The sequence below is a fragment of the Vespa mandarinia genome, chromosome 9, assembly GCF_050613455.1.
Source record: "Vespa mandarinia isolate Hongniang chromosome 9, ASM5061345v1, whole genome shotgun sequence".
NCBI lineage: Eukaryota > Metazoa > Arthropoda > Insecta > Hymenoptera > Vespidae > Vespa > Vespa mandarinia.
The window spans coordinates 5118324-5144450 of record NC_140818.1 but is presented as its reverse complement, the minus strand read 5'-3'; the positions used below and the strand labels follow the sequence as shown (position 1 = coordinate 5144450).

At 35.8% G+C, this 26127-nt stretch overlaps 1 long non-coding RNA gene across 22 annotated transcripts in view; it reads right to left on the bottom strand.

The window, feature by feature from the left end:
* Nucleotides 1–26127, bottom strand: part of LOC146872768 (uncharacterized) — a 248702-nt gene that overhangs the window by 154124 nt on the left and 68451 nt on the right. For 8 of the 22 annotated variants that reach the window (XR_014982556.1, XR_014982552.1, XR_014982554.1 and 5 more), the window contains one exon: nt 1533–1885. The exons of 7 other annotated variants lie outside the window; for them this stretch is intronic. This is a non-coding gene — a long non-coding RNA (uncharacterized LOC146872768). Of the gene's footprint in view, nt 1–979; nt 1419–1532; nt 1886–7300; nt 7427–10457; nt 10553–26127 lie in introns of those variants that run through there. 7 more of the 22 variants (XR_014982553.1, XR_014982568.1, XR_014982560.1 and 4 more) reach the window with 5 other exon arrangements.

Here is a 26127-nt window from a genome sequence, read left to right as displayed (position 1 = left end):
AAATATCTATAATTTTCGATTTTAACAATATAAGAAAATATATTAACGAATAACAAACTAATAATAACTTTAATTTATATCATATTCGGTCAATAATCTAACTAATAACTTTAGTTATTACTAATATCAAACTAATAACTTTAATTTATATCATATTCGGTCAATAATTCGGACAAATGTTTTTCCAGATTATAATTAATTTATTTGAATTATAATATACGGGAATAAACGTAATGTCAATAAAATCATTTTACGTATATACATATATACATTATATAAAATGTTACTTGGTAAAAAGACGAGAACGAAAAACGACGTTACAGTGATGTGAGTCAAATTTACGAAAAAGCCAAGTAGATTTTCTTCTCGAAGAGAAAGAAAATGGATAAAGTACGTGAAAGAGAAGCTAACCTCGAAGGTGATCCTTCGCGGTCGATATCTCGATGCCGACGTCGGTTGCCCCCGTCGGTCTTTCCGTAAATCTACGATTCACTTCTCTCTGTTTGCTTCCCTCTCATTTCTTCTCTTTCCCTCTTTCCTTTTCTCTTACTCTTCTTGCCCTCCTCGGGGCAAAGTACCGAGGTTTATACGATAGCAATGGCTAGATCGGTATCTCGCTCGAGAGTTTGAGTGCAGTCAATTAGAGATTCTCTTTCGAGTAGGTAGATGGACAGATGAAAGGAATAAATTATTTTTCCTACTAGGATATATCTTTTGCAATGAACTAGAAGCGAGAAAGATAAAAGAGAAGAGAGCATCGTCAAGTCCGTGAGAGAGTTCGATTTCGCGAGGACAGGTTACGATATATATATATATATATATATATATATATGTATATACAATATATATTACGAATCTCTTTGAGAAAACTCTTTAGAATCCATAAAATTTTATTTATTCGAGTCAATTATCGGTGAAGTAGCGAAATAAACCATGTTCTTATTAAATAGACAAATTTTTACGATATTTTTATACAAGAGTAGGTATAATAGTTAAGGTATGAAAATGAAAAATAAGGAAACATTTAACACGACATAAGAGAATATCCTTCGGGAGAAAAGATAACGTTAGGAAATAGGATGAGAGTATGTAAAACATAAGAGCACTTCTAAATCAGGAAAACCTAAGGTATCGTTCATGGCGTTCACCTGTGGTAATGGCCGCATAAAGTGTCCGGAGTTATTCAGCCATGCTAAGCTACCTTGAAAGATGCACGCGCTTATAAGAGCTCTACGTCTTTACATTCTTCCAAACTCGCTTCCTATAACTTCAATAAGGCAATTCGTATCTCGCTCGTGTAAAATCCGACAGATACAAATCAGTTGGGCGTGGTCCATTGTTCTTACCAACTGATCTGATCCATTATCGCGAGAACTCATTAACGATAACTTATTTTTCTTATTAATCATCTTATCTACCTACCGAAATTATATCGAGTGTGAAAAATAAAACGAATCGGAAAGTGGTAAAAATTGAGAAAAAAAAAAAAAAAAAAAAAAAAAAAATTAAAACAAATGTCAAGATTTACTTACTTAGAATTTTAGCTTATTCGATAGGTCAACGATCAAATAACAAGCGTAAACGTATAGCGAGAAGCATCAAAGTTAGTCCACTTGCTTAAGTCTCGAGCGCATCCTCCTATTTCCTACTTCCTTCGATCATAGTCGTGAATGGTCCTATTCCAACGGTTCGTACTCGACCAAACAACACGTTCGTCAGACGAATGTTTGATATAAACTCTTCACTTCAACGAAGTTTGTCTGGACATCCCCCGAGCAACTCGGTCGAGGGCACTCGGACCATCCCATGTGTAAATGTTGCTTGGATCTTTCGGAAACAGTATGGCAAGTTGTTCTAATAAACTTCTCCCATCCGTTAGACATACCTTCGAAAGAAAACATTCGCGATTAAGGAGAAAAGAAAGGTTTGTTCGTTCGTTCGTTCGTTCGTTCATTCGTTCGAATTGTAGAGGTCTTTTGAAAAAGTAAATTATTTATCGAGCATCGATATCGATCGATCGCTCGAACGAGACACAAACAACGTCGAAACCCGTATACTTTACTACTTCGCTCACGACGAATTATGGAATGTACTCTACAAACGAATGAACGCGATCGTTCATCGGTCTACAAGATCGGTAGAGAAACAAAGAAATAATTAGTGAGATCGTTAGGCTTCATTATTTTCTGTAATTTCACTTATCGACTCGACGATCCAAGGCGGATGCCAAGACGGAGCCGAGGGTAAGACTTCGCATCGCACGAATTAACCATTATAAGCGGCGCGAGAAAGAGAAGGTTAAAGAGAACGAGAGAGAAAGACAGAAATAGAGGGAGGGAGGGAGAGAGAGAGAGAGAGAGAGAGAGACAGAGAAAGAGATGGAGAGAACGCGCAAAGCGGGATATCGGATCATTTGTAAAGCGGCAACGCCCGATAAATCTCCATCCTTTCATTACTATAAATTCCCAAGTGTTGAGCATTTTTGCTCCTCCACACTCGACCGGTTGGACGGCCAGCGATAAATGTTATATAGGTATATAAAATTCAGACTGTGCATCCGCACGGCTATGTTGTATATAATCACAATTAGCGTCCTATTAGGCACCGAATGTGCCTTCTTATTTATGCCCTGCATTAACATACCTTTATATAACCTCTGTGTAAACTTATATCATTTCCATCATTCCTCTTTCCTCTCTTTTTCTCTCTCTCTCTCTCTCTCTCTCTCTCTCTGTCTCTCTATATCTTCGTCTCTTTCATCCTCGTCCTACGTCCTTCTGACCCGAAACAACGTCATCCTCGATTGCAACCCGCTGTTCCTTCTTTCGACCCTTTACGTTCGTCCCGCTCGAAAAATTATGATTATATTCCTTCGGATTTCCTTTTCCTTTTTTCCGTATCACTTTAAAGAACCGTTGGACGCGCGCAAATCTTCTCCCACTTCTTTCATTATTAACTTTTCTCGACAGATTCGACGAACTTAACAAATAGATATTTTAAAATCATTAAAATTGTCAATATTCTATCGAAATTGTAATAAAAATTATTAATTGAATAATATTAAAAAGTAATAAAATTTTTATTACAATTTTATGATCTCAACATCGAGATATTTTTCCATTGTCGAGATAGTAAATTTATTATGGAACTCCACTTCTTTCTATAAAGTTTACGAACATACGAAGAACGAAAGAGGGAGATAGATACAGAGTATCTGTAATGTCGGCTTTCATCGATGCAATAAATATAGGATTATGTCCCGTTATTTACAGGCGCTTTGCGCCATTATTCGATAGTACGTTCACTGTATCTACGATATATCCGCCACGAATTCGGCCCGACTAGGCGGCTTGATGTAAATATTCCGATCGTAATTGAATTTATGCAATATCTTTCGTTGATGTCGATATAGTTATAGGATGTAAAATAATATGTGAATATAACTCGACGAAAAAAAAAAAAAATATATATATATATATAATTTCGTAGAAATGTATTCTGTGTCGTTGTTAACTATTCATGAATTTTCATAATAGTTTTTAATAAAATTTCACTTTATTAAAAAATAATAAGTCAAAAAGAAAAATTTCAACGATAAGACGAACTTGAATTTAGCCCTAGAGTTATACCCATAATTTAAAATACAATCTCTACAGAGATGTATACGTAGAATATAATATATCAAGTTGGAATGCTACGAATTAATAGTAAAAGCAAAATCAAGAAACTCGTCGGAGTTCGTGAGAAGAGAGAGAGAGAGAGAGAGAAAGAGAATGAAAGAGAGAAAGAGAGAGAGAGAGAGATTCTCTCTGCATTTTGTTCTTTCTCGACGAGGTAGAAAAGCGTTTGAGAGGCTCGATTTATCCTCCTCTCTATCTCATACTATTAGATTACTATTCGATAAGCCTGAAGATATCAAAGAACGTGCAACAATAAAACTTAGTCGGATTTTTGAAAGTGCCTTGGAAAAAGTTCAAACGAAGACAAAGAAATTCGTTCATTGTGATCACGTAAGACGTTTCGATTTCGATCGGATCAGAAATCTCTTTGAAAGAAATCATTTATTTGATCGTACTCGTATAACATTTATGTATTAGTATACGTGTTACGTGTGAATGTATATCTTTACGTCAAGGAAGAAGGACTCGGGAAGAGAAGACGTTGGCGATGGTGAAGAAAGAAGAGAAGGTGGAGTATAAGGAATAATGAAAATCATTCGAGTGGCCTTCATCGTGTGCGCAAGGGTACACGTAAGAAGAAAGCATTCGCCGAGCGGAATCTTGGGGCTTGGCAAGCGGTCCGAGGTCAGGGCCTCGCTCGTGGTGTATCGTGAGGACCTCAGCAGGGTGTCCCGATGCTTTTCTCTGTATTAATAACATGGCCCAGCCACCGCCAGCTATAGATTAAAGAAAATAATCATCATAATCGTGCGTAATACGTTCGCGATTTCACGTACTACATTCGTCTCGCCCCAAGAGAGGAAACAAACGATCCACGAAGAAGAGAAGCAAGCTGAGAAAGCATTATTGAAACATCGTAATAGCAAATAGCCGTACGGCTAGAGAAAGAAAAAATTCTTCTGATAATCGATAAAACCATTTACGATATTTATATCCTAACTCTTCAAATGCATAATTCTATTTTTATTTATTAATTAATATATATATATATATATACATATATATTATACGAAGTAATATTATTAATCAAATTAACTAAACTAATTTATTACTTAATATTATTAAATAATTGAAAGGCATTAATTAATGTTAAAGAAATTTAATAGAAAAATTAAATTGTTGTATATATGTTCCATTGCATATTAAAAATATTATACAATATGTTCTAATCCTGAAATAACACGCATAAGTTTAAAAATATAATTTTATATTTTACGAAAATGAAAAACTTTCTTAAAACTTTTTTGCAATGTTTTTTCATGTTCCTTCGCAAATGTGTATTAATTTTCATAAATTAACTAATTGAATAATATTATAAGAAATATATTATCTTCTAAGAAATGTATTCTTTAAATAGACTTTAAATATTCTTTAATAGACTTTTTCGTAATACTTCGTTCTATTAATTAAACGTGCCGATCGTGGGAATAATGAAAGTCATGGAATTTTCAAAAATGATCGATTGCAAACGCGAAATATCCAATTTATCGTCCTTTATTCTTCCGCCGAAATTTGAATCTCGTGAACGTAAATTATTTTTTTTTTCTCTCGTGAAATTCGAGACAAGTCGGTAGAGGCCGCGAATCACGGACTATCGAATAACCGCAGAAATCGCGAACACCGCTGGCAGGATTTGTCTGGATTCTCTGGGGTAATTTTACCATTACGATGGATGAATGTAACAAGTAATTTGGCTGCCGCTCGGAAATCGCTGTAACATGATTATCCCATCGAACATGGATACTCACGAGCACGTTGTAGCTAAAATTTAACGAACAAGAATTGAAATAACCATACATTTTTAATAAAAGTCCTAATACAATCTATATTTGTGTATAATGAAAGTGTCATATAATCTATTTCCATTATTATTATTTATGAATTAATTATTCAAAAAAATCAATGATAAATTACAAACATAACTTCACTAGTATCAGAATATTATTAAAGTTTATATTCAAATTTGATCATTAAATTGATCTTCAAAAGAGACAAAATTACGCGATTATAATATCCATCTATATTTTAAGATCACATTATATGTATATATATATATATTTTTTTTTCTCAAATATAGGTATATGTGAATATCTATATGCCTCTGTCCTTTAATATCTCTCCGCTTTCAATAGAACACGTTTTATACGGGATAAGTTCAGACACGTAGTTTGTTAAAAGCACAGAAGCCAGTATACCTGAATATCGCTAACAGGACGCGTACATGCAAATCATGCGCGGAATTAATTTTTCGCATGCTGCGCTCCACGAAGAAGAAGACGAAGAAGAAGAAGAAGAAGGAGTAAGAGGAAGAGGCAGAAAAATAGAAGAACGAGGATCAGGAGATGAAGGGGAGAAGGAGGAGAAAGAAGAGGAGGAGTTCTTACTCCTGAGGAACGGAAGAAGGGATGGAGGAAGAAGGGGGTGAAGATGTCTTCGGCACGAGATGGGGAGACGTTCACGCGCGCACACGCGGAAACGCGCACACTGCGAAATGCTCGGGCAAACCAACGACCACGACTATGCGCACGATTGATTACCGACGTGATCGTCATACCGTACTGAATCCGCGACATTCTCACCGACCTTGGTCAAGGCTCGAGTCGCGTGCTCGAGAGCCATCCTCCAACCGCGTCGACTAATCTCCGGGATTCCGCGAGCTTGGATCGCCCTGCGGCTCTCTCTCTGTCTCTCTCTCTCTCTCTCTCTCTCTCTGTCTCTCTCTGTCTCTCTCTCATCCTTCACTATCTCCGATCCCCTAGATTGCTTCATATCCGCAAGGCAAATCATGCGAACACACTAATTAAATTGACATCTGTTGTCTTAAAAAATTAATATCACAATGATTGGCTTCACGATGTGATTTTGATTCTTTTCAACATGATTAGCGAATTATAATAACGATCGAATGTTCTTTTTGTGATTGAATAACATGAATAAAGTGTCACGGAATTACCAATAGATTCATCATTAATATCGACGAATAATAAATTGAAATTAATTTCAAAGTGCTCCGACATAGTATATAGTGATATAGGAGTCGATAATAAGAAACACGTTTCGCGGTGCCTCTTGGTAAGGCGTCGAACGTGCACGTTGGAAATCTACGAAGGGATCGGTATCCAATAATATCGATCCTATCTTTACGCGTCTCACCCTCCCACCTCGTCTCTCATACGTGCGGAGATCTTATAGAACGCTTACGCGCGAGTAATGGCTTCGCAAGTAGATAACGTAAGAGGCTTGCTTGCTTGCTTGCTTGCTTGCTTGCTTGCTTGCTTGCTTGCTTGCTTGGTTGGTTGCTTGCTTGCTTCCTTCCTTCCTTCCTTCCTTTCCTCTCCCATCAGAATGCGCGCACGTTTTCAATAATTCATTTTCCGGAAGACGTACTGGTAATAAAGTGAGTTATTTCGAACGGGTGCAAGTCGGACAGCACGCGTGACGTTCGTTCTCTCATGGAATTACGCTGACTTCTTCGTGTCGTCCTCTTTATCCTCCTCCTCCTCCTCTTCCTCCTCCTCCCCCACTTACTTTCACCCACCCTCTCCCTTTTACATCGGCGTCCTTTTACGATTCGAGCTACACATCAGGGGCCTTTGTTATGTATTTATGTGCATATTCACCTATTTGTCGAGAAATTCCAACGCCGTGTCGGCTCTAGGCTGTTCCACGACTCGCTCCGATCCCCGTTACATGTACAATCCTTGAGCATCGACCCCGAAGAGGAACGTTCGGCCCACACCTACACTCTTTGAAAATACATATACACGCATATACAAACACACAGACGAACGGAACTTATCCTTCCTGTATATTCGAGTTTACCTCACGTGACTCACGTACGAAGCTTCGAATACATAACCGGTGTGATCGCGATTTTTACTTTGAAATCTTCCTTCCTTCTCTCCTCTTTCTCCTTTTCCACCAAAGAACATACGCGATTTCTATCCGTAAACTCATACCCGATCTACCGGACCATCCATATTTACTCGGACTAATCTCCGTCAATGCAGTTCGATATAACTGCAGAGTCAAGACGAACGTTCCTAAGCGTTCCTTCGCATATAAGAGGATACCCTGAACTTTCTGTGACTCACCATTCGTGACTATCGTATAAGAAAATTCTAATAACAAACGTTATGCCGAAGAATATTTTATGGGACGATAGAACGAAGAAAATAAATACATGGATAAGAAGAAAGAGCTTTTACCTTGACTACCTTAGATCCGCATAATCTCCATAATGAATGTAATCAATTATGATAACGTGTCAAATTCCATTGAATGCATTTTATCTAACAACAATCCTTGTTTCTCCTTTCACCTTACAGAACGTTTAGTATTTAGCACGGTTAAGAGGTTTATCGCACGACTCGAGAGAGAGAACGCATGATAAATTATTTAGAGCCGTTCCGCGTGGTACTCGTAAAGCAACAAAATGCTTTTCGTTCCGCGGTTCGTAGAGTTTCCGGATAATCAAACAATACAACGTTTCTGTCGCTGTAATTAAACGGTATGCGATGTTAATTAACCGTAACGAATTCCGTGATTCCAATTGGCCGAGTTGTAATTTTATCGTGTCAGCGAGAACGAGAGTGCTTCTTCAGAGTTGACGTTTTCATTATTTAGGTTTATGTTTATCGACCTTTATGTACATAGGTACTATATACACGTACAAATCTAATAAATTTGTTGACGTCGTAAAACTACATGGATTGTCGTCATGGTATTATTTAACATAAAAATTGTTTAATCTACCTGCTCCAATACAACATTTGGATCGTTCTAAAATTTTTTAATTAACAACAAAAAATAACGTCTCGACTCGGAATATACTAATTGGGCAAGTATTTTTCTCTACTACTATCACGACTGGCCATATAGATTTAGATTAATTGCTATTCGCGATTCACGAAAGTTCATTGCGGTCGGATTATGTATTTTGCGATAACCATTGAATGAACTGAAAATGAATTCGAATATACGTGTGTACTCGCAGAAATTATAATAGCTTCATACATTCATTCGATTTATTGTATTCCTCTGCTCATTACACAGAGGAATAATAATTTTATGCTAAATATTTTTGAATAATCAAATTCCTCTCTCACGATATATATATATATATATATATTGCTATGCTGCTTGCTATTCCCATTAAAATATTTATTTTTGCAAAATAACAGATTACAATAATAAATGATTATTATTTAATTGTAACAAATTTTAAAACAAATTCATTGAATATTTGCAAAATAATTCAACAAATTCTGAAACATAAGTCTTGCTTGTATTTGAGGATTCGAAAAATCAGAAATAAATTGCTCTAAAATAATCATTAAAGAAGATATTTTAAATTAATTTGGAACTTTGAAAACTAATCTGAAATACATCGTCGATATATTTCTATTAATATCGAATCGTATGTTATAAACATTATAGATGTTTTAATGTGGCAGAACCACAAAAAAATCAAGTTAAACGTGTTTCTCAGGGATTTACTTAAATTTCTGATATTCGCTTTTAAAAATATAGAAAGAAGAAAGGAAAGAAGTCGGTCAATGGAGACAACATTTTTCATCTTTAAATTTAATTTTATCAAGGAGATGTTTTCTTTTATATTATCACGTAAATATATCATACGGATGATGAAATTATATCTTTGATGTAATTATCGTGATGTCAAGTGAAGTCCAATTTATAAATAATCCCTTTTTTACGTATGCTTATTTGTATCTGAATATATTTTATCTTTGTATATAATCTTGGTATATATTTTTACATACATATATATATATTTCCTCAACATTTCTCTCTCTCTCCCTCTCTCTGTTCTATTAATACGTGAAGAAAATTTTATCAATTTATAACAATTACATTATTAAAGATATAAATAAAACATTATTATTATTATGAAAAATGTTAAAAATTAAAAATATTTGTTTATTTATCTAAAAAAAAAAAAAAAGAAAAAAATCCAAATACGTATCTAATTTGTATTAAATTCCGTAAATTTATTTCAATCGATACGAATGTTAAAATTATCTTATATATATATCCTGTTAAAATTGAAATGTATTTAACGTGAAATGTATTTATTGAATTTTCTTACCACTTATTACCCCACATGATTTTATTTTCTCATTAAAAATACACGCACAAAGATATATACATATATATATATATATATATATATATATATATATATACACCTATATATATTCACGTCATAAATTTTCAAGCTCATCCTTTCTATCGTCTTTCCTTGTCTTTTTTCGTCTTTCCACCCTGAAGGAGTCACGATAGTATACATGGGGAGACAACGTTAACAACGTTTCCCTGAAAGAAGACTCGAGAAGGACTCGCGCAATCTCATCCTGGCAAACAAAGCTAACGCGGTGGTACACGCTTCAGTCTAGAATATATACGTAGCCGCGCGTCCTGAATTGTATGCATAACGCGAAATAAGCGCGTAGATGGCTTAACTTTTGCCCTTGCCAAAGGGAAAGCTTCGAAAGTAACTTCAAGGGGCAAGGGGAACAACGTACTACTTCTACTACTACTACTACTACTACTACTACTACTACTATTACTATTACTACTACTACTACTACTACTACTACTACTACTACTACTACTACTACTACTACTACTACTACTACTACTACTACTACTACTACTACTACTACTACTACTACTATTATTATTACTACCACTAACACCACCACCATCACCACCACCACTACTATCGTCGTCATCATCATCCTTCTCCTCATCTACCTTGTATGTGTTTTCCATCTGCATTCTTCATCGTCGATAAATTTCCTGCTATCTCATATACAGGGTGGTCTATCTAATACTTTACCGATATTATTCTAGAGAGAACAAAAAAAAACAAATAAAATAAATAGATAGATATGATCGTTTTTCGTTAATTATTATAAAAATTCAATATATTTTCATTAGATTGTTAATCTTTAATATAATAAAAAAAAATATATATATCTGTTTATTGATATTTTCTAAAATTTTCATGGATGATAATATGTAAAGTTTTACATGAGCCATCCTGTATACGTAACCTCGTGCTGATAAAGTATTCATCGCAAAATCAAGTTTGCCGGACGCGTGTGCGTGCATTCGTATGCGTGCCGTGAGAAAAGTACAGTCTCCTCAAAAATAGTCTATATGACGTTGATGATAATACTCGAAAAGAAAAATTGTCTTTTTTTCAAAACGACAAGCTATGAATGAGCGATGAATACACGTATGTATCCAACATATAGCAATGTTATATGATCAACGACGACGAACGTGTATTACCACAAGGATGCATGTACCTCTACCTACGAACTCATACAATTTCGATATAATCGCTCACCCAGCCTTTCAAAGGCTACTGCAAATTAAATTTTACAATCGACGATCAGAATATCCGTATCAGTCGGCGTTCGAGCTCGATGCCATCAATCAAAACGTCATTTGATAATATCGACTCGCGTCAATCTACTGCTCATATCCAATTCGGTAATCGAGTTTCAATAATTTGCTTGGGAGATCTTAAAAAAAAAGCCTGATGATGTTTTAAAAATTTAGGAAAATTTAAGCGATTAACTGGCTCAAATAATTATATAATTATATAATTATATAAACGAATTGTTATGTGGAATTGTACAAAACAACAATTGATTCGAAGATCATTCGCGCGAGTGTTCTTGATTATAAAAAGAAAAAAAAAAAAAAAAAAAATTAAAGAAAGAAAGAGAGAAGAAAGAAAAAAAAAATATCTATCGGTGTAATTTTCGCAACGTTTCTAATTCGATATCATCCTCGTGGTAAAAGGATACAAAAGGTTCATACACATCCGGTTCCTCCCAGATTTATCGATTACAAATTGCACGGCGATCGATCCCTTAATGGTACCCGCGTGCGTCCGTTCGTCCTCTCTCGAGATGTATTTATGAATCAATACAAAATATAGCCTTATTAAATCACCTCTGCCGCTCCCATCGAGGCTTTAACTACGTAAACTCGACTCATGGTGCGTTTAGAGAGTTGCGATTAATGCGTCCTCCTACAAAGTCGGCGTATCGTCGTCCTTTACGCGTAACGTTCGATACGATCGATCGATCGATCGATCGTTTGTTCGTTCGTTCGTTCGTTCGTTCGTTCGTTCGTTCGTTCATTCGTTCGTTCGTTTGTTCATTCGTTCGTTCGTTCGTTCACTTGGTGTACATCGATCCCTGTATATTTTCCCACGAACGAATGCAAAAAAGAGAGAAAGAGAGAGGGGGGAGGGGAGGGAGAGAGAAAGAGAACGCGTTACGAAACCGTTCACGCAGATTCTTATTTTATTATATTTCCTTTTCTATTGTTTTCTTTTCTCTTTTTTTTTTTTTTTCTTTTTTTTTCGTAGTTTGAATATGTTTAAACATCGATTCATGCAGAAAATTGAAAGCGGAGTAATATCAGGAGTAGGAGTAGAAGTAAACTTGTTCGATAAGGACCCAGTTTAAAAATATTTACAATAACGTTATAAATATTAGCGAATATTTTCGTAACAAAATCCATCATTCAGTATGCGTATCGATCGAATAGGTACCATCGTACACGATACCCGTATATTTTCCGAGTAGCGGTTAATTAATACCTAACCACAACCGAACGAACAGATCGAATATTTTGATACGCAAAAGGAGACCTGCTCGCGTTCATTACAAATATTTCATTGTAAATTCGTACATTACAATAATACTATATCGCACGTAACTAATATGTTAAAAATTGAAATCTTCGATACTTTTCTCGCACGCATTATTTCGATTACATCTATTACGCGATTTATTTTTAACAGTAGAATATTCATTAAAAAGATTTCATATTCCATATTTATTAATAAATTTGTCTTGAAAAGGTGCAATTAGCGAATATATTATATTTCTCTTTATATGATATTTCTAAAATTTAATTGGTCCACGATACGTTAATAACGAGGAAGATGCAAGTATTGGGATTGTATAGTTCGATTCCCATTGGATATTCGAATCTGCGAATATCCTGCCGATACAAAGATGCATAGTTCGTATATAGATGCATCTACCTATATGTATTACAACAAGCTCAATGCAAATCTCGAAACAATAGGAATATATTCGTCCCGAATTATACGTCGTCACGTCTATACGATAATGAGAATATTCGTATGCCAAACCATAGTATGACCTATCGAAACCAGTTCTATTGACACCATACGATGCGGATCTAGTCGTAGTGCCAATGTATTTTCGTTGTCATCGATAATTACATCAGAAATGAAAATGTTACCGAGCAAGCGTGTCATGAGAGCTTTCGCGATAGAAATCAAAGATTTCTATATTCATCCATGTCAATGAATCAAAAGGCAAACATCATACAGATATAATAAGACATGATGACAGTCCCGTAACGATTTCTACGTAATGCACTTACGAGATAGATAAATTAATCAATGCGACGAAGCGAAGGAATCGATCCGGAACGAGCCTTGAGATAGAAGCAAAATCATTTTAGAAACCCGTTCTATCCTCGTAATAACTTCGATGGAATAGCTAACGCGCGTGCCTGATCATGCCACTTTATCATAAGAACCAACGAGAAATAATGTTTGTGTGAAGGGTGATTCAGTCTGGCTAGATTTATGCCATTATTCAACATTATTTTATCGAAGTTAATGTTCAGTGTCTAGGTATATCGATACGCAGAATCGACAAGTGTATCTATTTAGTTTCGAATATGTATGTATGCTCGTGAATAGACATATATATTATATATATCGTATATACATATACATATACATATATATATAATATACATATACAGATACATATATATATAATATACATATACAGATACATACATATATATATATATATATATATATATATATATATATATATATATATGTATATAAGAAGAGAAGAAGATAAGAATACGAAAACAACGATGCGTCCGATGACAAGTGCAACGTGGGAAAAAAGAAAGAAAGAGACGAGAGAGAGAGACAGAGAGAGAGAGAGAGAATGAGAATGAGAAAGAGGAAAATCCTTGGAGACTGCACCTTGGCAAGGTTTTGCGTCAGGGCCAATTGCCAGAAATCGGCGGCTGCCGAGCGACGTCAAAGTCGACTCTCGAAATCACAAGCAGGGATGCGAGAAAAAGAAAAGGAAAAGAAGAAAAAGAGACGAAGCGACACAGCGAAACAGGAAAAAATAAACAACTCGAAGGACGGGCTGTCGCCTTGGGGGACGATAGAAAAGAAAGAGAGAGAGAGAGAGAGAGAGAGATGGAGGAAGAAAGAGGAAGAGAGAGAGAGAGAGAGAGAGAGAGGACTGAAAGAAGTCTACACCAGTATGACTTCTTTTCCTTCTTTCTCTCTTTCACTTCTATTTCTAACCTCGCCTCTTTCTTCTTATCCCTTTTTCTTGCTTCATTCAAATGTAACAAGCTCGAAAGAAAAACGCATTTTCCTTCGTCTACTTTGCTCACCGAGCTTACATGCCGCGAGCTAGATACGAAGCAAGAGAGAAAAAAGGAAAGAGCGCATGGTTGAATAGGCATCTAAGATGCCGTCGAAGGAAAATCTGGAATGTTAGAATGTTAGAATCTTATATACGTATCGATGCTCATGACACGTTAAATTTTCTTTCGCACAATAGAGAATACCGATAGATCTTTTTTGTCGATCTTGTTCCTTTGAAAGTAACACGGTAGCAAGCCTTTCTCGTTCAACTCGGAAAAAGATCTCGGAAATTGTTTAAGCTAAAAGATTCTGCTTTCTTCTTTTCTCATCGCGATACGAAAATCTTCAAAGTTTCCTTCCAGTTCGTTTCTTGGAAACACGTATAACGTTATCTACGATCGATCGGTCCACAAGGAAGACGAAACAGTTTATCCGATGGATATAGAAATCCGTGAGTGAAATGGAGCAACGAAAACCCAGGCAGCTCGTGATTATCAAAACAAACAGGCAGTTATGCCGAGGGATTTGCATATTAGATCGTAAGCTTCCCGGATTACACCTAATTTCGAGCGAAACTGATTTCCCTACCAACGATGTAATACGCTTATTGGTACTAAAATTGAATCGGGGATGGATGATAATTTATTTTGTCAGCAAAATACAAAATAGACGAAACTACTATTCCTATAGGCATATCATAAATTTATTCTCTTTGTGATCAATAAACATTAACATGTTGTATATCGTGAAAGATCAACAGAGGATGCCAACACATTTACAATTTTACACAAATTATTTATTTAAGTTTTTCCTCTTTGAATTTGACATCTCTTTTATTTCACGATTCTCGTGTATCTAATTATTTAAGGAAATAAATTTAAATGAAAATTATTTATTGACAATGATTTGATAACGATTTGATAATAAAGATCATTTCTATCCTATTACGTATCTTATCACCCATTAAATTTTATTATTCGATTATATACCCTAACTATGGTTAATAATTAATAATTGACATTTTCCCTATCAATGGTATTATATATAACCTTCCCACATAGAAAATCTTCCTGTAAAGAAGCACGTAATCGTAGATAGGACGATGTAATATTCAGCGACCATCAGGACGCTATGACGCCGATAAACTACCGTGTAAAACCCGAACGATTTATTTTCTTCGTTCGTACGTCGGTACTAACGGGACGTGAGCCACGCTTAACCAATCACGATCGGCTACCGTGCAGTGTAATTTCCTACGATAGGTACCAATGCAAAAAAAGAAAACAACGAATTACGAAAAGAGTGCCATTGAAAGCATGAGAAAGGACAAAAAAAAAGAAAAAAAAAATTAAAAAAAAAAAAATAAAAAAACAAGAAAAAAAAAACAAGAAAAAAATAAAAAGAAAAACATAAAAACGAGACATATTTATTTCAAATTTTTTGCCATATACGCGATTGACCCATACCCCTCTCCCCTCTCTTCTCTTCCCATCCACCAATCCATCTCGTTGCGACACGTTATAAACCTGTATAATATTTATCTTTGCCTTGTGCACGCTTTTCCATTTACGTAGTTTTTCCACGAAACTACGTTGCTATTGTACCACCGTCAATTGCCATGAATATATCCGAGTTTGATCAAAAAGAAAAATGAGAACGATATACGAGAAGATTTTTCAAAAATTGATCACTGTCTCGTTAGATATTAATTCAGACTTAGGTGCTATTGAATAAAATATTATTGAACTAAATTTAAATTAACTATTATGATTTTATATCAAAATCCAAACTTCAAATATAATATTTTATTTTATAACAATTTCAAATAGCTGGCTTGAATTGGCTATGTATCTTCGTATTTTCACTGATATCGTTTTTATTTGTTATTTGTTATTCGTTATTTGTTATACGTTTTCGTTATTCGTTATTCGTTATTCGTTATTCGTTATTCGTTATTCGTTATATGTTTCGTTTCGTCGTTTTGTGCGTATCGTAACGATCGTAACGAATCGATTATTCGTTCAAATTGAATTTGTTATGAAAACATAAAATTCTGAAATGTTTTGTATAATTAAAAGCGTATTAGTTGATTTTGTTAATTAAAATATTGTTGAAATAACTAAACTATCTGAAATGCTTATTGTCAAAGATAAATCACTATCTAATATATATATATATATATATATTAGATATTCCTTATTGTTTTTTTGCGAAATATTTCATGAATTGATCATTCATTTTATTCTTCATTTATTCATCATTATTAAAATGAAGAATGTCTAATCGTGCGTCAAAATTATCAAAGCTTTAAAAAATAAAAACGTACATAAAATCGTATATAAAACATCAAAACCTATGATCTTTCGAAAATTATTTCATGAAATATTCAACAGAGACACGACTTTGCCTTGTTTCCCGTATCGAATATAATAATCAAGAAGGAAACGACGGAAATGTTTGTCCATTTTCATTGTCCCTTTTATCACGCTCGCGCGAATTTTTTCAGAATAAAAGGCGAGAAGTCAATGTTAACGCCATTCGGTCCCTTCTTTCTCATCCTTTGCACGACTTTTTGCCGGCACGCCATGGCGAGATCGCGTAGCCTTTTTCGCACAGTAAAGGCGACTAACAAGTACAAACGGAATGAGAAAAGAGAAGACGCGAGGAAGGAAGAAAGAAGGAGAGAAAAAGAGAAAGAAAGAGAAAGAGAGAGAGAAAGAGAGAGAGAGAGAGAGAGAGAGAAAGAAAGAGAGAAAAGTTTGCAGTGGTGGCTGTCATTCTGTTTACGGACTCTACGCTTACTAACTAGAGCGGAAGCCGGGTGGCCGCCATTGTGTAGCTGAGACTGCCTTACCCCGTGGTCCTCCGGATTAAGACACCGTTCATTGCATGTTCTCCTTGTCCACGCGCCTTAGTTTTCTTTCCAGTCGTTGTACCTTTGCAATTCTCTTTCCTCTTCTTATACTTATTTATTCCTCCTCGTTTACTCGTCACTCTCACTCGTATACGTTTATCTTGTTGGCCTAGACTTCTCGTCCTTTTCTTCTTCTTCTTCTTCTACTTCTACTTCTTTTTCTTCTTTTTTTTCTTCTTTCTTTTATTCTTCATTTTCTTTTTTCTTTTTTTCTTCGATTCTCATCTTACCTAAAAAAGATAACAGGTGCTGAACGGTGGCTACATATACCATTTTTTTCTTCTTCTTCACTATTTCTGTCTTTTTTCATTCTTTTTAAACTCCTTCTCGTGCACATTCTCGGACAATGCTAATTTATTGCAAGTACGCGCGATGCACTCGTAAGTTGAACCACCGAAGTATTCTATCCTTCTCTATCATAGATAGTCCGAACAATGGTGCGGCACAATGCCATTGACTCTTTCTATATCGTTGACAAGTGGCTCCTTGGCATAAGACATTCAAGAATCTCATACAATTTCTTCCTTCCTTGCACACTCGAGATTTTATCTTCATCGTGGTATGTTATCATCAAACTCCTACGTATCACAACTTTGGATTCATAATGATCCTATATTTAAGAGTAACTTGAATTCCTCGATTTTTAGTAGATATCATTACCTTCTTCTTTCTCTCTCTCTCTCTCTCTTTCTCTCTCTCTCTTTCTCTCTCTCTTTTTCTCCCTTATCATTAAAAGTTAATACCAATTGCAATTGGAATGAAAACAATCTTGATTACGGTATAATAAAAATTTAACTTCAATGTAATAATAATCAAGAAAATTTGTACATCAGTTTATAACACTTGGAATTTTCCATTAAGTATATGAAATGCATTTAAAGTCTTTATTAACAAGTCTCTAGAAATTCGCGTAGATCTTGCGTTATCTTGAATTTTATATTTTAATTACATGTTACCTGTTTTACGGAGTTACGCGATTGCAATGTCCGGTAATAAAATAATTGAAGTTGAAGAAAAAGGGTTGTAGATAGGTAGAAAACGAACACAGTACGGGTCTCTCGTACTGTGTAACTTCTTTCGAGTGGCGTCTAATAAACCCGATTCGCGGCAGTCGAGAGAGGGAGGAGGAGGACGCGTTGCGTACGTCGAGTAACGCGAACGATAAAAATCTAAGCCCCCCCAGGGTTCCCGTCGTGAATTATAATAATTTATGTACGACCGAGTCGTGTCGGTGGAGCATGAGAGAAAGAGAAAGAAAGAAAAAGAAAAAGGAAGAAAGAAAGAAAGAAAGAAAAAGAGACCGGTACTTTGTGCAGGAAGCACGCTTACGCAGCGAAATTCGGTGTAAAATAGAATACGCGTCGTGTTTATGGCACATTATATCGCGATGTCTACCATAAAATTAAAGGCCATTTGTCTGGAGAAGAGAACGCGCTTAACAGAAAACGATTTTGAAGATCAGGTTCGTACGAGCGTGTAATTCGATGCACCGCCATTAGGATGGTATACTCGAAAGCAAAAACCAAAAGCATCCTTTCTCTATTCGTTTAATTCAACATCTTTTCTAATCGTACATTCACGTTGTATAATATTTATCGATTGACAATCATCGAATTCGTACGGATGATCTTTCACTCTCTCTCTCTCTCTCTTTCTCTCTCTCTCTCGTTTTCTTTTTTATTCACACATGCACGTATACTATTTCTTATCATTAAGCTCTGGCGTATTCACGATACGTCACATCTGGCTTCTCAAATGCGCGTCGACAGATGCGCAAAGCCCGCACGGAATGCGTGCCATCGCCTTTCTTGCATACGAAAAAGTGTTTGATCGATGAAGTACGCCGTGAAAGATAGAAGGACGAGAGAGTGAAAAAAAAAAAAAATAAGGAAAAAAAAAAGAAAAAAAGAAAAAAAAAGAAAGGAAGGAAGGAGCATCGCCTCCCGCGCAATTACGCACTCGAATCCATCATCGATCTTCATTAACTAAAGAGAGAAAGGGAAATAGTTGGTTAAAGAGCATTGAACGAGCACCCCCCTTCACTCTTTCTCTCTCTTTCTCTTTCTCTTTCTCTTTCTCTCTCTTCCCTTTCTCTATCTCTCTTTCGCTCTTTAATTAAAAACTTAAACAATTATTCACCGGTATCTTTTTCTCCCTCTATCTTCCTCTCCGACAGATTTTCTCTCTCACTTGCGCAGGCGGACGTAATTAAAAATCTTCAGAGTGGCTTAAAAAAAGAAAAAAGAAAAAAGAAAAAGAAAAAGAAAAAGGAAGAAAAAGAGGGGACGAAAAAGAAGAAGAAGAAGAAGAAGAAGAAGAAGAAGTAGAAGAGAAAGAAGAAAGAAGGTGGCGGAAGAAAAACGTGGCGGGTTAACGAGCGATATTCCGTGCCGGTAAGATAAATTAAGCGACGGGAACAATGCTGTGGTGGAAAGCCTCGGATAGCTAGCGATAGCTCGAACGCGCGTGTAGTACCATTTTAGTAAAAAGAAAGAAAGAGAAAGAGAAAGAGAGAGGGTGGGGGGAGAAAAAAAAAGGACGTCCTTCGGTAATGCACGTTCAAGATATTATTGGAACCGATCGTTCGCGGCTTGCTTATCTTACGTATGTACATACGTTAGTTACATACGTGTACACCGATAGCCAGGCTCGTGCTTTAATTCGACACGTGTGCGTGCTCGCAATCGTGCGCACATCGTCCAAAAGAATTTAGAAAGTAAGTATCTAACGCGCGGAATAGGTCGTCGTTGTCGTCGATATTACGTCGTTCGTAAAGTAAATATGTAGGCGAGAACTGGGCAGAGATAAAGGCCAGAACGTCGGCCACTTCAAACGCCAAATCCAATCGTTAATCGATGCCCGACGTTAATAAATAAATTTCTTTTTGCAGATAGAAGTCGTTACGCTCTCATTCTAATGGCCGACCCCAACGTTTAAGAATTAAAGAACTCGACACTAAGATCCTTTTCGATTACATTAAGATCAATACCGTCTACTTTGTTGTATTAGATATAATATATATACTTATGTTACTACAAATGAAATTGATTTCACGCTCTTCCCGTATCTATTATTTTCGTGACATTTTATTCGTTTCATGAAAAAAAAAAAAAAAAAAAAAAAAAAAAGAAAATTTCTCGCTTTCACGGTGCATACGAAATGAATTTTATAAGTCACTGTAATATCGCTTTAACCTCGATCATTATTATCGGCTCGAACGATCGGAGATTTTTCATTCGTAAAAGCTTCTCTCAAGGTGGAGGTAGAAGAGAGGTAAGAGAGAGGAAAAGAGAACGAGATTTCTTCCCGAGGCAAAGGAGGAGAAGAAGCGGAGGCTCGTTCGACGGGATAGTTCCGAAAGAGAAAGAGAGAAGGGATTGGCCGCGATTACTTTCTTGGACTGTACCGTGGTCAAAAACCTACGCTCGACATCTATATTTATAAGGCATCGCCCGACTGAGCCCCCTCGATCCTTTGTAATTAAAATAATAAGATTAATGTTTCGCGCGCTAGCGCGCAAATTGAGCATTTATACATATGTAGCTGTCAGTTCGTAGGACATAATGACTTTTCGTATGGTACACGACCTAAAATACGATCTTCCTCGCGCGTTACTTTATTTCTGACCGTTAAACGAACACGAGAAAGAGAAATAAAGAGAATACATAAAAATATTTATTGTATTAGTTGCGAAGGGAGAGCCCTCTTATATGATAAGTTATGAAATTACAACCAATATTGCCTTATACATGTATAATCAATTTTTTTTTTTTCTTTTTTTTTTTTATAAAGAATGACTATAGTTGGAAGATTGTTTCGACGATATCTCCTCAATGAAATTTCTTTTCCATTTTAATCACCAAATTCTTTTCGATCTCTAACTACACCGAAAAAAAAAAGTTCAAACAAGTTCATTAAAATTTCAATTAAAAATATTCTTTGGAAATCACCGAGAAGACATAAGAGAAAATAAAGAGAATAGAGATATAGAAGAAGGGAGATAGATAAAGATAGATAGAGAGAGAGAGAGAGAGAGAGAGAGAGAGAGAGAGAGAGAGAGAGAAAGAGGATAAAGGTCGTAAGAAGTCTTGAAAAGTGCGAAAGGAAAAAAGAAAATCTCACGAAAGAACAGGGGAAGAAAGTAGTCAAAATGTAAAGTAGTTGAACGATAATAAAACAACTAGTGGGAAGCGAATTTTCCCGATTCCGATGTTCGGCCGACTTACGGGAATCGATAAATCGAATTTATGCGCGGGTCGAGAACTTTTATCCGCGACTGTTCGAGTAGGAGGAGAAAGAGAAGAGTGAGAGAGGGGAAGCAGAAGGAGGTGGAGACCACAATGCATGCATAAAAGGTTTCGAGAAGCACCTAATCGAAATGCAAGGTTCATTCGAGCGCGGACCCAGCGCGATCGCACGAATCGGATGGGTAATCGAAAAAACTTTCGAGCCCTTTTTACCCGTCTTTCGTGGCGCGGCGGAGGTTGTTCGTTAGGTATCATTTGCATTCCTTCCTCAGCTCGAATTAGCTACGTTCAAAGTGTGTCTGATCTAATTAGTCGTCGGGCTTAACGGATCGTTAAAAGCTGCCATTGGTAGATCTTCGTGTTAAACGTCTGGCGCTAACTTTTAACGATCGAATTCGAACGAAAGGACAAGAAAGACAAGACAGTGAATCTTTTCGTAAGAAAGTATATCTCCATAGAGAAGATAAGATGATTCTTAGAAAATTATTTCTAAGATAATTGATTTTTAATCATTCAATTTGTTCATTATTATATTGAAATTAATTATTAATCATTACATATTATTTCATCGTTTGTTACTTTGTCGCTTACGATCGAGCTTGAGTAAATTATTAAATAGGAAAATGTAAGAGAGTATAAGAAAAATGTTTTTGAAAACGAGCAACTTGATCGTAGGGAGTCGAGTGCGGTTTACGAAACAATTCGAGCTCAATTTGCGGTTTCGACGTGGGCAGTCAGGGCTGAGAAACGCATTAAGGATAGTCTCCTACCGAAAGCATGCTCGTACCTCCACGAACACATTCTTTTCGGCATCTCCACTGACATATTTAGGCGGGGCCACCATGTAACCGAGAGAAGACATCTTGATCCAAGAATCTCGAACGATCCAAAGGGATTCTTAGAGTCTCTCGAAAGTTAGGCATTTGTTCTAAAGATACAACCCCACCCCCTCCCCCAACCCGACGATATAGAAACCACCATGATCGTCAAAGGACAAAGGTGCTTGTTATTGGCAAACAGGATATTTGTCGACCGTGGCAAGGCAAGCGCAAAATCTTTTCCACGCTGCGTGTAAGTCGGACGAAACTTTTTTTCCCCTGGCACTTTATGGCATCCGGCGGCGTGGGTCGGAAGGGCCCGTTCTCTTGGCATATAATATCCTGTTGGTTAGAAGAATAGGCTACGCACTCGAGGCCCGAAGTGCTATTGTTCTAAAAGCCGAGCTCGCCTCTTAAAGTACGACCCGGCAATGCGGGCAACTCTCTCTCTCTCTCTCTCTCTCTCTCTCTCTCTCTCTCTCTCTCTCTCTCTCTATGTTTTTCTCTCTTTAGTAGAAAGAGAGTGAGAGAGAGAGAGAGAGAGAGAGAGAGAGAGAGGGCAAGAAAAGTGTCGAAATCTTGAAAGCGTCGAAGAAGCCGTGAGAACGTCTAAGAGGCTGCACGGAAGCTCGAAATAGAAATTTCGTCGTGTAAAATCACGAGGGTGTTCCGATCGTTCGCGAAACTCGATGAAAATCGTCAATGATACGGGAGAACGTTTCAGGTTTATCGTTCAAGATCGTGATCGTTTCTATACGTGACTCTCCTTCGAAACGAGGCTAGTTGTATGCTCTTGTTGCGATGCACTGTTACATTCGACAGCTGATTTTTTCATGAGATCAAAAAGAATATTCAGTTGATCATAAAAATTTATTTTAAATCTTAATTCTTATACGCATATATATATATATATATTTTTTATTATTATTAAAAAATTAAAGATTTTCAATAAAGTAAAATTAAAATAATATTAAATGAGAATTGAATTATTACAGTAGAATAAATGTCGATCCTTTTGTAATTCATCCAAAGACAAAATGCATCTTCGGAGTGTAATGTATTGTAATAAGAATAAGAAAAAAGAAGAAAAAAAAAAAAAAAAAAAAAGAACATAACGACGAGATCCTTTTGTCGTATAGTAAGCTCAACAATGTCCCGTTACGCGAGATCGTCCTATCTGCCACCGCCTTCCTATCTTATACAAGCAGGTGCATCGTAAAGGTACCTCTAACAACTTCAACTTAACCGCGGACGCTTTTATAGTGTCCGTAGTCACGATACCAGATACGGCCAATTTCCGAGAGTAAGTCGAGGTAGTAGAATAATGCCGACAGGTAACCTCGGCCGATGGCAAAAAAAAAAAAAAAAAAAAAAAGAAAAGAAAAGAACTTGGCGAAAAACTTTTCACTAAAAGTGACTTCGTTTGAAATCATCCATCCATCTTTTATCCTCTTCTAATTTTTTCCATTGTAGGAGACAAAAAATTACGACGTCTCGTTTTAATGGGAAATCTGTGGCACGACGAATGGAATTATTGAAACGAACGAAAAGTTTATCGACAGAAAAAAGAAAAAAAAATTAGAAGGAAAAGAAAAAAAAAATTTTTATATAACCCAATAAAATGAATATGATAATATTCTTATCGCGAGAGAAATACATTGTCGTAATAGAATTTATACGTTTATCTTGTCTTTTGATACGAGCGAGAAAAGAAATGATCGAAAAAATAACAAAGAAAATATTAGACATCGGATACATTATAGAAAAATGGATTTTAACGTAACCGAATGCCACAGTGTAGAGATTAAACCAGTAAACTGCAAGTACCCATAAAAGCGGTAAACGGCTTGCCCTCATCTCGAAGGCGCCGGGACGTCAGTTTAATGACTGGAATAATTTTACTTGTGACCTGGCCGCGACCGAGCAGCAGGGAACCGGTTTTGCTACCGCAATACGTCAATAATGCGGAGCCTCGCCTTCGAAGACGACGAAATATGAAACCTTATGGAGCGTGCTGAAGAAAAATAAGATGAGAATGATTTTCGTAAGAGATGATCTCCATCGAAATAGGAAACACCAATTGTATAGATACCACATGTATTATACGTAACATGTATCTATATAAGAGATATATATATATATATATATATATATATATATATATATATATATATATATATATATATATATATTATGCGTACCCCATGGATATTATATATTTTCACATAATTATTCATACACACGTGTATTTATATAAATACGTTTATATAAATGTAATGTTTTTAATAGAAATGTAATTTGTAATATTTCTAAATGTATCTGATATCACGAAACATTTAAAAGGGTTCAACAGGATGTCTCAATTCTCATACTGAAAATTCCCTTTAGATCTTTATTTTTCAAGTATCCTTCGATCGTAAATTAATTTTGAGAAAATTCTTGCCATGGTAGATATCTATATATCCTGGGTACACGTGTACCCGCAAACTTTCGTATACTCTAACACAGAAAAAGCTTTTGTTCTACAATTTCGTGTTCAGAGATAAAAGGGAGCAGAGTTTCGTTATAGAACTCGCGGTACAACCGACGAGGGAGCGATTCCCTATGAAAAAATAAATCGAATGTACGGAGTAAAATTTGTAGGAGAAAAAAGAAAAAGAGAGACTCCATTTTCGAGAAAAATGATCGTAGAAGTTGCCGGGATGCTCGTCGACTGCCAATAAAGATTTCGATTGGATGGCAAGACCGAACGCCCCAGTCACGATTATTTTAGATTACATCAGAATTTTCGATGTAAACCTAATTCGAATTACACTGATATACACGAACTGTTTTTATCGTTTGTCATTCACTTGATTATTTCAAGTATTATATTTTTATTTTTATTTATTTTTTGTTTTTTTCTTTTTTTTTTTTGTTTTTTTTTTGTTTTTCTTTTCAAAGAAATAGATATCGGTTACAAAGGAAGATCACGTTTTAACAGAATTATATTCGAGAAGGAGTACTACTCGATGGTGAAATTATTGTCGTCGCATCAGCCAACGAAATCAATTTTCTCAAGTATGATCATGCGATAAATCGATTTCTCTGACCAACGGATAAGAAAAATAAAGGTATTCCTTTCAACAAACTTACGTATTTCTTCTGCATGTAAATTCTATAAAGGTACGTGTAAATTCTAAGGAATATATATATTTTTTTCTTTTTTTCCCCCCTGAAAAACTACTTACATCAAAAAGCAAAAACTACTGTCACTTCTTATACATAGTAAACGTACAATTTTTCACAACGTCGACAGTATGATTGCATGGCCATTGTGAACGATTCTTTATATATCTGTTTTGCTCATAAGAAAATAACTGATACAAAAGCAGTACGACTGGAAAATGAGTTACCACGGCCAATTTTCAAATTTTTCTTTAGAACAGCTTCGAAGTGATTCCTCATGTTTCCTACTCAACTGTGACTTTGTATCTAGTGATTTTTGGCTTTCCCCAACACTGAAAACCACTTCCCGTAATCACTTATTTTCCCAGTCGTACAGGACCTTACATCAGCGATTTTCCAATGGGCAAAACAAATCCATAGAAAATTGTTCATATTGTGAAAAATTTGTACGCTTACAGATTAATTATGTTAAAAAGTGACGATAATTTCAGCTTTTTGATGTGATTTCAGTTTTTTCAGATAGAAAAAAAAAAGAAAAAAAAGAAAAAGAAAAAAAAGAAAAAAAGAAAAAATTAGGACATCGCAGAACTTGAATATATATCGTAACATCAAGAAGATAAAGTTGCTCATTCGGCAAGCAATACGATTCAGGCGTTCATGAATTTTCCCCGGGACGAGAAAGGAACACTATAAATCAGGTAGTATCGGTTTGCTGAGAAATTGTTGGTTGACTAGAGATAGAGAGAAAGAGAGAGTAGTTACTACTCCGTTGCTATAACTCGACGCCAAATCGAGTAGCAGCTTT